The sequence below is a fragment of the Tachypleus tridentatus genome, chromosome 1 (assembly GCF_004210375.1).
Source record: "Tachypleus tridentatus isolate NWPU-2018 chromosome 1, ASM421037v1, whole genome shotgun sequence".
Classification (NCBI taxonomy): Eukaryota; Metazoa; Arthropoda; class Merostomata; order Xiphosura; family Limulidae; genus Tachypleus; species Tachypleus tridentatus.
Genome location: NC_134825.1, coordinates 129,327,866 through 129,343,542, shown reverse-complemented (window position 1 = coordinate 129,343,542; position 15,677 = coordinate 129,327,866). Strand labels below are relative to the sequence as shown.

General features: G+C 33.2%; 1 protein-coding gene and 1 long non-coding RNA gene across 16 annotated transcripts in view; one reads left to right on the top strand and one right to left on the bottom strand.

Annotated features, from left to right (window-relative positions):
- The window catches only part of LOC143223520 (plexin-A2-like), a 224,718-nt gene that overhangs the window by 170,376 nt on the left and 38,665 nt on the right, over positions 1-15,677 (bottom strand). For 5 of the 15 annotated variants that reach the window (XM_076451633.1, XM_076451610.1, XM_076451654.1 and 2 more), the window contains exon 1: positions 4,218-4,508. The exons of 4 other annotated variants lie outside the window; for them this stretch is intronic. The gene's annotated coding sequence lies outside the window, so the exon portion shown is untranslated. Of the gene's footprint in view, positions 1-4,217; positions 4,520-13,848; positions 13,929-15,677 lie in introns of those variants that run through there. 6 more of the 15 variants (XM_076451680.1, XM_076451711.1, XM_076451671.1 and 3 more) reach the window with 4 other exon arrangements.
- Positions 4,631-9,904, top strand: LOC143223601 (uncharacterized). The gene is made up of 2 exons (XR_013012975.1): positions 4,631-4,818; positions 9,056-9,904. It is a non-coding gene; the product is annotated as an uncharacterized LOC143223601 (long non-coding RNA).

Below are 15,677 nucleotides of genomic sequence, written 5' to 3'. Positions count from 1 at the left end.
AACTTCAAAAGAAATAAAAACATTTGTTACTCTTAATTTTGATTTTATTCACTCTTGAAATTTACGCATGTTCAGTATGTATACAAACAGGTCATACATAACGTAGGAGCATAATAAAATGCATGTTTAGAGTGGTTCCACCATAAAATATAGTTTGCCCAACAATGCTCTATGCTAGTAAGAAACATGCCACACGAATGAACTATGGTGAAACTTTACGAGTACCAAGATATATTAAATGTTATACATACTCTGTTTACCGTGCATCTTTCCTTCCAAAACAACAGCGAATACAACCAAATAATACTACTAATGATAAACTTTCCCATTGTATGTATGTGTGTTTGTTTTTGTTTGTTTTTGAATTTCGCGCAAAGCTACTCGAGAGCTATCTGTGCTAGCCGTCCCTAATTTAGCAGTGTAAGACGAGAGGAAACGCAGCTAGTCATCACCACCCACCGCCAACTCTTGGGCTATTCTTTTACCAACGAATAGTGGGATTGACCGTCACATTATAACGCCCCAACGGCTGAAAGGGCGAGCATGTTTGGCACGACGGGGATGCGAACCCGCGACCCTCAGATCACGAGTCGCACGCCTTAACACGCTTGGCCATGTCGGGCCCATGTATGTGTGCGCGCGCTTTTTCCGACAAACTTGTTCTAATGCCTTTCAGGGCAAAAACGAAAAATATAGCTTTACACATTTATATTCTGTGGGGAAAATCAGGGTAATGCTTTTCACTCGTAGTTTACAAACCTGTTATGTCCGAGTTATTACGAAAAACATCTACTTTTACCTCTCAGACTGCGATAAGTAAATCAATCAGTTATAACCGCATATCATAGGCGGCTCTTCCGATGCTTGTCCTAACGACTGTAAACAATTAAACTTGATTTGTAGTTGAGTTTGCCATCCGTTAACCACTAATTAATAATAAGTTTAACATCCTATAATTCGACTTCTCGCGATCTGCAGCAAAAATTTCATGTAAGCACGCTATGCCACACTGTTAACAGCCAAAATCAACTCGATAACACTGGAAACATCGCTCACAAGTTCGCATAAAAGTGTGATAGAACGTGCCTTCCATTATTCATAGACAAAACTGATGTAATGTTTTTCTCAATTAAAAGCCAGTACGTATACAAGTTAAAAACAAAACAAGTGACAAGCTATGAGCCTTGGAACTGAGAAGTAATGGCACGAAAATTAAAACTTGGTGTATACAACATGCAGAGATTCTGTATTAGAAAGTATAAACAGAATGTGTACATTCTTCATAGAGATAGTTCGTGAAATAATTTGTAAAGCCTAAACTTCCCCTATTTATAAATTTAAACCAGTTTTACAGCAGTAAAATATTTAATTATCTCTTTTAATACCGTTCAATAACCCATATTTATACATACATGTAAGGTTAGGTTTGTTTTGCATTTCGCGCAATGCTACACGAGAGCTATCTGTGCTAGCCGTCCCTCATTTAGCAGTGTAAGACTAGAGGGAAGGCAGCTAGTCATCACCACCCATCGCCAACTCTTTTACCAACGAATAGGGGCATTGATTGTCACGTTATAACACCCCCACGGCTGAAAGGGCGAGCATGTTTGGTGTGATGGGATTACATGTAAGAAAACACTGGAATATCACACTTTTTTCCTTCTCTCAGTAATTTTTTCTACCGGTTTCGTGACTTCAGAGGTTAGTTTTCAGGAAATAGTGTTATTGAAAATTTTCTTTTCTGCAAGTCTTAGTCACTGTTTTTAAGCTGCGAACTTCTCAAATTTGTTCATTACATAAATATTCAAGTCATGATCCAGTGTGAAATATATCGTGTCTGTTTTATTATTATTCTTATGCATTTTGGTTTATTGGTAATGCTTTCGTAGCTTCAACACTAATTTTTTTAGCTAAACTCATTAAAAAATAATTCATATTACATACAACACAATCTTTAACAAAGTCGAAATATAACACATGTACACCAGTAAAAATGATAAAGCCATAATAAATAATGATTATATATTATATAAAATTTCCATAAACAATAAAAAAAATAAAAATCAAATACTGTTATTTAAATTGACTTAAAGGACTTCCATTCTGAAAACAACTTCAAAAAAAATATTTTTGGTAAATATTACGAAACTAAAATGGAAACAAAAACGAAAGGTCCTTGTAGAATACAACGAATTCTTGAGATACAGTTAAAAATTAACAGGCTCTGACTTGGTTAAAAATACAGATGGATTTATTATTTTTAAACCAAATGATACATCTTACAGTTCTGTAAAAAAAATTACTTGTATATTAGGCCCGGCATGGCCAGGTTGGTTAAGGCGTTCGATTCGTAATCCGAGAGTCGCGGGTTCTAATACCCGTCACACCAAACATGCTCGCTCTTTCAGCCGTGACGGTCAATTCCACTATTCGTTGGTAAAAGAGTACCCCAAGAGTTGGCGGTGAGTGGTGATGTCTAGCTGCCTTCCCTCTAGTCTTACACTGCTAAATTAGGGACGGCTAGCGCAGATAGCCCTCGAGTAGCTTCGAGCGAAATTCAAAACACGTGTGTTGAACGATACGCTGTCCAAACTGAGAATTTAAGATTTACAACGAATCAGTCCAAGTTTGCTAGAAACCCGAGTCAAAATCTACTAAACTCATCATTTTTAAATTGCATCTTTAGTATTCATGGCTAATAACAAGAACCTTCTTTGTTGTTTGTTTCTTTGTGGCTGGTTCTGTGATCAACAAAATATCATTTTAGTAGTTATTTTACAAAAAAGGAAGTACTTTGAATTAAATTTAAATATTCCGTGAATTTCTTATGATTTAGTATTCACAAGTTTCACTGGTTATGAATTACATGTAAGTAACAATATTCCAAGTACATGTTACGCACACACATATACTTCAACTTTGTTCAAGATTAAACATTTTATCAATTATTTGTAATTGAATTGGTGAAATAAAGTGAAACTCCGAATTAGCTATATTTTATTATTTTCGTACCTTCAATCAACAATATTTCGCAAAATAGCCGTCTCCCACGAGGAAATAGACACCCATAAGCCATTGCGAGGTCCACAGTTAACGCATGCTCATTGTCTGTGGTACAAGTGTGACAGAGTGCGTGGTTAAAATTGATATTCAAGGCTGCATACTTCCATTTCATAAAGAATAAAAGTTGAATCAGCTCGCGATGTAAACGTTGTTTTATTAAAGTGAACAGTAAAACTATCTGTATTTGGTTTATTATTAATGATAATGAATACAAATTTTGGTTGTGTTTTTATTACGAGTGCATTAGTTTATATTACACTAAAATTACATGTGCAGCGTTAATATACATATTTTTAAAAATTATGGATGTTTCATGAATTGCATTTTATGTTATTTAATATAACTTAGAAGTCAGTTGTCGGTTTGTGATATGAAGAACCTACGAAGTGTGCACAAAAAACAAAAACATTTAACTTGGTTAATTGAAAGTAACGATCGTATCACACAATTACTCATTTGATTTTTTTTTTTTTTTACATTGTTGCTATCAAACACATGGTTAAATCAACGCCTGGCTGTGTAACAGCATTTTTCATAAACATAGATAGGACGCTACGTCTTGATACAATCATTTCAATCGAGGTAATTTACGAGTGTGTCACAGACTGAACCGAGTAGCACACTAAGGGCAGAATAATTATACATAAAAGCCTTGATATTCAAAATATATATATATATAAATTACATTTCATATCCACATACAAAATGAAAACAAACTTGAAAGACTGTGTTAAACGAAAGTTCAGCGTTACCAATAACCTACATAATCCACCTTCGTATAACCTTTTAAAACTAGGGTTCTCAGTGTGCATAATGTAAACATAAAGTTAAATAAATAGATTCATTCTTATGGAAAAAAAGAATGTTATGTAAAAGAAAAACTACAATTATAAGAACATATGAGTGAAATCAAATCAGAATAGTTAACATTCTATTCATTTTGCTTATACGTAGATACGTAGTACTAATAGCTAGGTCAATCTCATTTTAGCCAGTCCCAATTTTAATAAGGTACAAGTCAATGCACACAACTATCGTAGTTAGACTAAAGGGGACACGTGATCAAAATCTGGTTCATATCAATTCTTAGCTGGTTAATCGTTCATCACATAACCTCTCATGGAACGTGCTATGGTTTACATATAAACACATACCTGAATGTGCTCGCACTAGCACAACGGAGACCCAACCCGACGACACGTCCACTATACCTACTTCCAAGGAACTGATTTTGCGTTACAAGTTAGAGCAACAGTAGGTTTATTGCAGCCCGAAGGACCACTGACCTCACATAGGCACAGCAAGATCAAAGTGGACTATTTTTTTCCAACATTAAAGTAACCAAATCACGATCAATTTATAATAAAATATTGTTGAAACTAATTTTCTCCTGCGTTGTTACCAGCTGGAATTGTACGTCCTCCTCCATACTCCACAGCTGGACAGAAACAACAAGTTCACGGTGCGTGACGATCTACTCTCCCTATGGGACATACACAGTCGTATTCTCAACCAATCAGGGACGGTCTTTCACTCTTTCGACTCTGCAACCAGTTTTAAGTGCGTGCTCAAATTCCACAGGCGGTTGATGCAAGGAAGAAGAAAAGAAAAGATATATTCAAGTCATGAGATTGAGAAATCGGGGTGGAGAACTGTATTTGGAACAACCTTGATGACTCGCTATACATAAGGATAAGTTTCAAATAAACTCAAACTTCACAATACAAGCCTGGATAAAACACATGTATTCCCACAGTAAGTAGGCTAACTATAATTTGTCTTTCTATACATTTTTGTTAACGTATCCGTATGAATTTCGTGTTTTCTTTTTAATTCAGGGTTGCTAATCCTGTCAGTGTACTGTCGTGACAAATTATACGTGAAATATGTTAAGTTAAACATAAATATATTAATGGTTACCGCTGCTAATAATGTTGTTAACTTAATCTGATGCATTTTCACTATAACTAATCTTTACTTTAGTTGTTCTGGAAAATTACAAACAAGTTCAAACTTTCAAAAGTAATACAAGTCTCGTCACACTACGATTATATCTTAATTTGCAGTGTCCAGCTACATTTTATTCGCTTAGTTTTATCTGTCTTATTGACTATGGTGTTTAAAGGTTCTTTTGAAAACTATACTTATTTTATTAATATTTCTTATGCAATAATGCGAATTACATTTTACAGTTTAGTATAACAGTTTACGTAACTTATGCTGGTCGGTGACACATCTTGAAACATTTTTAGGATTAGGTCGAAAGCGTCGTTAGCAGTCAAAATAACCTACTGATGATTCAACGCATTCATCATAGGTTTTCATTTCTTTGGTTAATGATTTATAACAGTATGCACTTTTTATCAGTTTGTTTTATAGAATTAGACACAAATTTGAGTTGCTATTTAGTTCTAATCTACACAACTTGTACTTGATCGGAACTTATTAAAATAAGTACTGTGGATGAATACATTTTGATTCATACCAAAAATAAACAAACTAGAAACAGACGAAAACATCAAAAGTTGAAACCATAGCTTAAAATTATCTGATATAGATGTCATTCGTGACGTCATTATGTGAAAAAACGTAATACTTCGTGTACACGAACTTAAAATACTATTCATTCAATACGTTAAAAAACAAACATACCCAAAAGACAATATTATACATGAGAGAATCGCGTACTTCGTAATTTTCACCAAATATGTATTTTGTAATTCTTTACTTTCTCTGTCTCTTGTTTGATAAATGGAAGCTGTATGCCTTGTCCCCAACACGTTATCATACGGACGCCTAATTGATGTCAAATATGAAAATTGTTTAATCTCTTAATTATAATACACGAACCACAGGGTTTCCATTCATGACTAAAAGAAAGTGGCATGTAAATGTCATTAAAAATCATGCCACAAAGTTTATTTTTCACTTAAATTCATTAAAACGATAATCGTGGAAAATTTATATTACTACTAATTTTAATGATTTAAAATGGTTATTTCTGCACATTATTAACAAATAGATGAATATAATGGGAAAAATAGACATAATTAGACACTGTTAGACATAATAAATATTTAACAACTTTTGAAAGTGGTTAAATTTAACTTCTCTGCCAATCAATCTTAAGTTTGTTTTAACTAGCGTCCAAAGTTAAGACACAATCATTACGTGAATATTAACAATTAGGCTTTACAATGACAACAACAGTGTATTAAAGGAAAACATTTTATATCCGAATAAATTTCAGAAAATCAAACAACTGCTCTTTCCTATTTACTTTTTTCTCCACAACTAATAACAAGTATTTAAATCGTATTCTTAACATAAACACGACCTTAGTTCATTTTTAGCCCAGATCTTTTACAGGCCTTTCTTCTAGTTTGACTATCGCTTAAACTATAAACAACAACCATCAGCACAACTATTTTAATCACACATTCTTTGCAGTTTTGTTTGTTTGCAGATAACCAACTAAAGCTACACAGGGATTTTTGCGCTAACCATTCTTAATTTGAACTAACAGATTAGGGAGAAGGCAGCTAGTCAACAGTACCTACCGCCCATACTTTAGTTACTATAATCAAATAGCAGGATTTGACCATCACTCTTACAGCGCACCCTCGGCCTCAAAGTGCGATTTTGTGGTAATGGGACGCGAAACATCGACCATCGAATATAAAGACCGGTACGTAAATCACTAACAGTCATATTCTTTACGACTAGACCTTTTGTTTAAGGAAAGGTTTATGGAGACCAGATATTTACTAAGAATATGCTTCAGGTGATTTAGGGAAAATACAGACTTAAAAGTAACAAAGTGGTCTATTCTATTGACAAAAGAATTAAGTTTCACTCATGCATGTTCCAGAAGAAAATCCTGCGAGTTAAACAATTAATCTGAATTACTATTAAATTTTACAATAAGGAAAAAATAAGTTAATTTTTCACAGCAACATAAAAAGAAGTCTTGAAGCCCTTTAATAATTATTTATGCACATAGCTCCCATATTAAATACGTATACCGTATAATTTATTCACTGGTCGTACAAATGAATGTTTCTGACAGCAGATACTAGGTTTTCTTGTGAAATATTCCCTTGCAATTTGGTATGTGCGATTACTGATAACTGAATTTCGTCTTTTGTTCTAAAAATAGGCACTCGTAGTTTATGTTCTCCATGATAACTAAACAGATTTTCATTTTATGTTCTTGTAAGTTTATGCTATGTATGATCACTGATAATCGAGTTTCATCTCATGTTTTAAAACATATTTATAGTTCACGTTATGTTAGATTACTGATAGCTGACTTTCGTCTTACCTTCTAAAATATGTCTTGTATAAAGCTAAAGTCCACACTGTGGCTTAGTAGAGGAGGAGGTCCAAAGTTCGAGCCGCGATACGCCCCTAAGTGCGCTTTGCCCTTTGAAATGTGTGTGTGTGTGTGTAGGGAGTAGGACTAATAATTGGGACAGACAATCTTACTATTCAGTTAAAAAGTAATCGTGTAAGCTACGTGTTGTGCTAACTGGTTCACTTCCTCTGCCTGTTTAACAAATGTGATGCATAAGCCGTTATTCAGGTTGGACATTTCAAACACTAAGTGTCTGTTTACTCTATCTATATTCGATAATATATATGTTGTAACTATGACTTGATATTCATTAGAGCAAAAATAGTGTGAAACATTGGTTCCCATGTTAACAGATAAAGAATTTTTGATGACCTTGACTCTCTAAAAGCTAATTACTGCTGAGTAATACTCCAGACGTAAACCAACTTTCGTTCAAATCTATTCAGCCGTTTTCAAGAAATCGTGCTGATAAATATACACACAGAGTGAGAAAAAAAACCAAAAACCAACAACTCTGTCCACCTTTAGTGGCAGAGGTAATGGCAGAAGGAAGAACAGACGTACGGCTCCCATATAAAATATACTAACTTCAGATTCACACACATCTATACAAAGTGAAGCCCAGTACTTGTTCAACGCATAATCATCTTAACTTACCAGACTGATTAGTAAAATCCCTTATAACACCATTCTATTGGATGGACCTAACGCTTAATCTAGATACATTGTAACATCATTCTACTGGATGGTTTGTTTTGTTTTGAATTTCTTGCAAAGCTACACGAGGGCTATCTACGCTAGCCGTCTCTAATTTAGCATTGTAAGACTAGAGGGAAGACAACTAGTCATCCACCCACCGCCAACTCTTGGGCTATTCTTTAACCAATGAATAATGGGATTGGCCGTCACATTATAACGTCCGCCCGGCTGAAAGGGGCGAGCATGTTTGGTATAACGGGGATTCGAACCCACGACCCTCAGATTACGAAAGTAATTTAATACATAAACAGTTTAAAAATGTGTTTAAAAAGCCGATGGGTGTCTTGGGTTCTATCAGTAACTTTATGGTTAAGTACCCTCTCCATTAGTAATTTTAGGGTAAAGGCGATTATGCTAATAAACCATTTATTTTTAAGTATGTTGTTTTCTTATAGCAAAGCCACATCGGGCTATCTGTGGTATCCACCGAGGAGCATCGAACCCCCGATTTTAACAGTGTAAGTCTGAAGTCTTATCACTGTCCTAGCGGGGGACCACTATGTGAGTTAACTTCAAATGTGCTTTTTTTCAGGAGAATTAGCTGAAAGACTGACTCACTTGATTTATTAAAAGTACACCATTAAGCATTTTTTTTTCTATTACACTTGTATTTATTGGCCGTTAGAAACGGGAAAACTTCGGGCGGTTTGGGAATATTTCCTGCTACTCAATTTTCTTCACGTTTACTTTTTCATACTCATTTTTTCCCTTTCTTCTTCTTCTTCAATAGAAATAAACATTTTTACCACAAAACAGACAGCCAGACAGATAATTTTATTTATCGATTGAATAACTGATTGACTGCACGACAGGCTGATTGATTGCTTTCCATTTCTTAGCGCTTCGCCATCATTGATTTAAAGTTCTTACTTCCAGAAGGTTGTTACACACTACACATGCATGGCGAACAGTGTTAACGCTGGAAAAGAGCGACTCAAGTAGAAGTCCTGTCTGGCTATCTCCACCGATGATGAAGCACTGTAATATATTATGTTGACAAAGGATAAAGAGCAGTTTTCACCCCTCAGGACCACTATTGTTATCGAGTGTAATCCGTCCACAAGAACATGCCACTCGATCTTATAGAACGCTTTTCCTTTTTTTTCTTTTTCCTTTTTTATGAAGTGCTTCATAAATGTTATGTCCTGTTTAAGCCCTGAACCAGGCAAAGTACAGGTGACACTAAGAGAAACAGTCATAAAAATGAGATGTAGTCTTTCATTAACCATATACCAGAATTTCATCTCTTAATACTAAGATAAATTTAAGACAACCTATTATCCTTCGTGTCATTCAATATCCTTCTAAAACTTATAACTTAAAACGTTATCCACATTTTGATAACAGCAGATCATCGAAAACACACTGGAATTACAAGTCGTAAAAGACAAGAAAACGTTTACCTCGGCAGGTTTTAAGAGAATTTCCAGGCAGATATTTACGGTGAAACCATTAAATGTGTAAGAGCGTTTTATGTTATCTGATAAATGTGGAAAATGTTAATAATTTAAGGCAACTGGAACTGGATTATTTTTTTTATTGTCTCATTTTACGGATATCTTATCTACTCAGTGGGTATAACCAATCTTTATTTCTAAGACACCACCGATTACGATTGTTTGGTTATTAACCAGATTGGATGTCCATCTACTTTTCAAACCAGCATAATGAATAAAGTTGTATTTGTTTATTTGAATAAAATTTGACAGAACAGGTTTACAACTATATACTGTGTGAATTACATGAAGTTCCAATTGGTCCATTAATATATAATTATAAAAGTTTGACTATTCTAAATGTAGATGATGTTAATAATTTACCTTGTGAATGTGAAAATAGTTTATTTGTTGATACTTTTCATATACATATTATACTGGTAATTTAGATATTATAAAAGAAAATTTTACATGAAACAATAAAAAAAGAAGCGAAATACAGAATAACAACAAAATGCAATAAAAATAAAATTCTAAAGTCTCTTGAAAAATACTGATGAATATATTTTAAAACTTAATTATATTACAGCTTATCCATCTGCACAGCTTTTAGACTGGAAATTATATACACTTAAAAAAATAAAAACAAAATTATCCCACATAAGTTTAAAAAATACCAAACAGATTTATCATTTAATCAGCTAAAAAATAAGATTAAAGACCTGCAAGAAAAATATGTTACAGTTTCTACTGATAAAGCTAACTGTTATATTGGTATAATTTGCAAAACATTCTATGCATTAATTATGATAAAAGAAATGAATAATACACAAACTTTTAAACTTGTCAACCAATCCAAAGATACAGTAATTAATAATTTCGTTAAAGCTTATCATAAACTTTCTTCTAAAGATAATTCTTATGTAGATTTGCCGTTTCTTTATGCTATTCCAAAATTATACAAGTATCCAATTCAATTTAGATTTATTTCCAATTCAATAAAAACAATTATCAAACAACTGGCTATATTATTAAATAAATTTCTTAATATTTTACTTGATAGAATAGAAAATGTAAGAGTTAATAATAAAAAACATTTTTTGGATAATAAAAAATAATCAGCCAATTTTAGAATGTCTAAGAAAGTGTGGGCAGGTAAATAGTATTCAAACATTTGATTTTACAACATTATATATCACAATACCATTCAAATATTTCTTCTTTGTTTTAAACTCATTAATAGAACAATATTGTTATCCTTTTATAGAACTGGAATAAAGAAGATATAGTTCCAAAAACATAAAAGATATATTAAGTTTCTGTGTTTATAATAATTTTATATTTTTCAATAGATGTGTTTTTAAACAAGCGATAGGAGTTCCAATGGGAGCTAACTATTCAACTTGTTTAGCAAATTATATTTATATTACCATGAAAATATATTTATTGAAAACTATGCATATCCAGATATTTTTACTTCAACTTACAGATATATTGATTATTTAATTAGCATAAATAATTCTGAAATATCTAATGTTATCCAACAGAATAAGAAATTAAAGTATTTTCAATTTCTTATACAGATACACTTTATTCAGAATTAGAAGTTAAAGTAATTGATACAAAGGATATCAATATAAATATTTTTGATAAAAGAAAATATATGATTTTCCCATTTATGATTTATTCTCCTTACATAGTAATGTGTCATACCCATATAAACATTATAACTTCGCAGTTATTCAGATATTGTAAAATTTGTAAGACATTACAATATTTTATTAATAATGTTGATATACCAATACGAAAATCAATAGTTAATGGATTTAATAAACAGATTTTAGATAAAATTAAATTATTCTGTAATAAATACAAAAATGTATTAAATAAATACAAAGAAAGTAAAATCAAAGAAATCCTACTATAAATTATTTTCAATTAAAAATATGGTAGTCTAAGACTTTGGCACTAATTTATACAGATGCACACCTTAAACCGCATATAAAACCACGACAGTTACTTTATTGATGTGTTAATTAGTGCCTCTGCCATATTGGAGGCAGGAATGCTAACTTCAAGAGGTAAGTTTTATCTTACTTACCCCCAAATGGTAGTACCTTATTTTCATTTTTATTTATCTATTTATTTTTATTTTTCATCTTTTTCTATTATTAACTTGTGAGAGCTGTCACCTTCCCACAACTGTCTACATATAGATGTGGGACGTTGTAGGCTTCAGCACAGACATCTCGCTCTTCTAATTTCTAATTTTCGTAAGTGAGACTAGTGAATTGGAGGTTAAGACTGATAGACGGTGTTTATGGCTTAAGATGTATGGTTATAATATAATTAATCAGATGTTGGGATTTGCTGTTTTAACGCAGTCCTTCCTTATGATCTTTTGATGATGAAAAAACCACTCGAAATAAAAATGTATCTCAGAAAGGCTGGTATGGGTATTAACACTTACTGATAAGGAGAAAACAACGTTTCGACCTTCCTAGGTCATCTTCAGGTGTAGAATGGCATATTCGTGGTCGCGACCCTCATGTTGCGAGTCGAGTGTTAGAACATTAGTCCATGCTAGGTCGGCAAGATTTTGACTGATGAGCCCAAAAGATGGTAGCAATCACGAGCGAGAAAGTGGATTTGTTCGTGGAAAGGAGGAACTGTTAACTTTTGCAATTACTATTTACTTCTTTAAGCCTCTCCTATAATAATAACAACAATTATCTATATTGAATTGTTTGTTTGGTTTAACGAAGTGTTACACAACAAGCTATCCACCCAGGGGAATCCTTATACTTCTCTCTCACCCACTGGAGTGCTATAAGTGAATATCTATCACCTACAAAAACAATAACGGTGGACAGCTAAAACAGGTTATTTCTATACGGCTTGAATGTGATATTTCTGAATATCATGTAGATTACGAGTCAAGCGTCTTAACCACCTGACTATGCCGAGCCCATATACATTTGTCAAATTACATAAACCATGACAAATGGAATACCATACCTTTTAACACAGCCTTTGGAAGAAGTTGGTCATGCATATTTCGTGGAATTAGAAAACCTGTACAACAAGTGAGGTTGAACCAATGTTTCATTTCTTTGCCTTTATGAAAGCCAGCTGTTAGGCAATCGTTTTAAATTAGAAGTAAAACCTTCGAGGTACAATGAAGTGAAAAAAAAAAACGATAGTTCAAGTAATCTGAAAAATTCAGTCACTATATTCAAAATACTGAATTAAAAACTTCATTAACGTCCTATTACATGTATTAGGAAAATAGGGTAAAAATGTTTTCTTTGATTTGCTTATTCAAACAGGTTTATAATTCTCGGAAAATAATTTTGTGAAATATATTTTGAAGTTAAGGACAAGAAGACAATGGACTAACTGTGATTTGTCTACCACAGGTATTGAAATCCAGTTTCTAGCGTTGTTAAACAACAAAGACAGATTTGTTATCTATACTTTACAACGTGCAACAGAGGGTTAAGTACGTTGCATTATCCTAATTTCGAGTTGTTTTGGAGTTTTATTTTGAACGATTCAGTAAACCAGGTTCGATGAAACATCTATAACTATTTAGTAAAAAGAAAGAAAATTATATTGTACTTGGAACTAAAAACGTCGTTACAGAGTTTTAGAGGCATATTTTAAACAATTAGTTACTTATAACGTTACTATACACACACTAAACACTCTGAAGGGTTTATGATATATAAATATCCTTGTATTAAGCTGTAAAAAAATATCGATGACCTCTGTGACTGTATAAGGTAATTACTGAGATATAAAATGATGCATTTTACTATGTTTTATAATAAAATGAATTTAATTAGTGATCATGACAAGAGACTGATCAATATAGTAGGTGTAAGATTTAGAGGGGTGTTAGGTGTGGGGGGGAAGAGATGAGGAAGTTGGATAGTGTCAGACAGAAACAAAGCTCACAGACTTCATGATTTACAGTTATGACAAAAGAACCGTCTCTACCGCGAAAACCTCATCCTTTCTATTATGTTCTGCAGGAAGCCTGGTACGTCTAAGATGCACTTTTATAGATTAGTTTGGAACTTCCAAGTGACACACTATTCCTCGAAAAGGTCGTATCGCCATCTTTCATTATTTCTGAGTAAATGGTTAAAAACCTAAAAAATGTTAAACCTGAAAGGCAAATACAAAAACAAAAAAAGAATTCTACCAAAATTATCCTTTAATTCATACCTTTCAAGTTGATGTTACAAAAACCGTCTAGCGACATCTAGTTAATCAACTGAATAGGTTTTCCAAGTTTCGTCTTCACCCTACAACAATAAACAAAATCATACTTGAACATCTCCTGCTTCTTCATTATGCATTCCAAATCCTACAAATCACTTACACATTTGAACTCATCTTAATTCATCATCTTACTTCACCTGTAAAGCAGACCATTATACCCTAAAACGGGATAAGCAGAGCGAGTAGTCCATTAAACAAGGTTATCTTGCGGTGTACGTTTGTCTTCATCAAGCATCAACACGATATTATACAACACATATAACGCAACAGCCGATTTGTCTTGGATCTTTTCTTTTTCATGTACATCATTACCAATACCATACATACAGTTTCTGTACATTCCCGTATTTCGCTGAATCATTTAAGAAAACATTCAAATGGAGAAAGTGATACCTCTCAAAACTCCCAATGTCGACTACAGCATAACAGATAGGCCAACAGTGACTGATAAGATAATAATGGCTCACACTCAGCTGAATAAACATTTAAACATTCTAAAAAAACATGCATCACTTCAAACTTTCCCTCACAGGACTGGTAGAATGCATGTTTGTAATTAGCAAGAAAACAAGAAAAAAACATTCGAAGAAAAGCAAAAAACGTAATCTTTCGAAACAAAAATCAGCAACTGAAAGATAGACAAAACAACCAGTACTGGAGAAACAATAGGACAACAACCAGAAGGAATCGTGTTTCGCTTTTATCTTCACTGCTGCAGTTTTGCTACGAGTGCATGTGGTCGTTCAGGTTTGTCTGTTGTTGTTTGTTTTTCATCGCCAGCTTGTTTTTGGGTAATTGGATAGATCAATGCACCGGATATACCACTCATTACAATGAGTCTTATTTTTCGATTATTTTTCCAAGTTCGTTGTCGTCTTTTAATCGTGTTTCAGAAATTTCTTACACTGGCCCTTAAACTTAAATGCAAATATTTTCTGTCAAGATCTCCAGCGGTTAACCGTATTTCGTTTTCCTTTTGCTTGCCGGTTTCCCTCCGTTATATTACAACGCTAAAAACCGGGTTTCGATACCCGTGGTTGGCAGAGAACAAATAGCCCGTTGTGTAGCTTTGTGCTTAATTGAAACCAAACCCTCTATTCTATGACAGTACAAACAGTCGAATAATCTACAACGGCTACGAGGTCGCTTTCCACCATTATATTTTTTTAAGTGTTAAATGGAAATCGCCACTCTTTCTTTGTGTATGCGTTTCTTTTCTAGTGTTCTACACTATATGGACTCGGAAAGTGAAATGCAGTAAACAGTTACGTTCCGCCAGGAGTTCCGTTGCTTGTATTTCACGCGCAAGGATTGTTAGGTTGTTTTTGTGGTTGATATTTATTTTCAATTCTAACTTTGTCGAGTTTTTTTTCTTCCGCTTTTTTAATGCGACGCGGCAGTATGTACATTCGAATTGTCAGCGTGTACTAGTTCAAAATTCTCAATCAATCCGTTTCTCAAAGGTAACAAATGGAAGCTATACCATGTTCCTTTTTCCTTTTTCTTTCCTTTCAGTACACGAGTTTACTTATGTTATTTGAGAAACTGAAATAGACCATATGGATTCATTACTTGTCACTTCTTTTTAAATGTTATTTATTTCTAGAAATTGTGATATATCCCCAAACAACTTCTTCTAAATTCTTCTTGGAAAAAATAAAGAGCAAATTTATCGTTTTAAATCAAAACAACACATTACTTCGACGTATTCAATGTACTTTGATACATTTAAAGTTACTATGTATATCATGATACATATTTCACAGACTGCA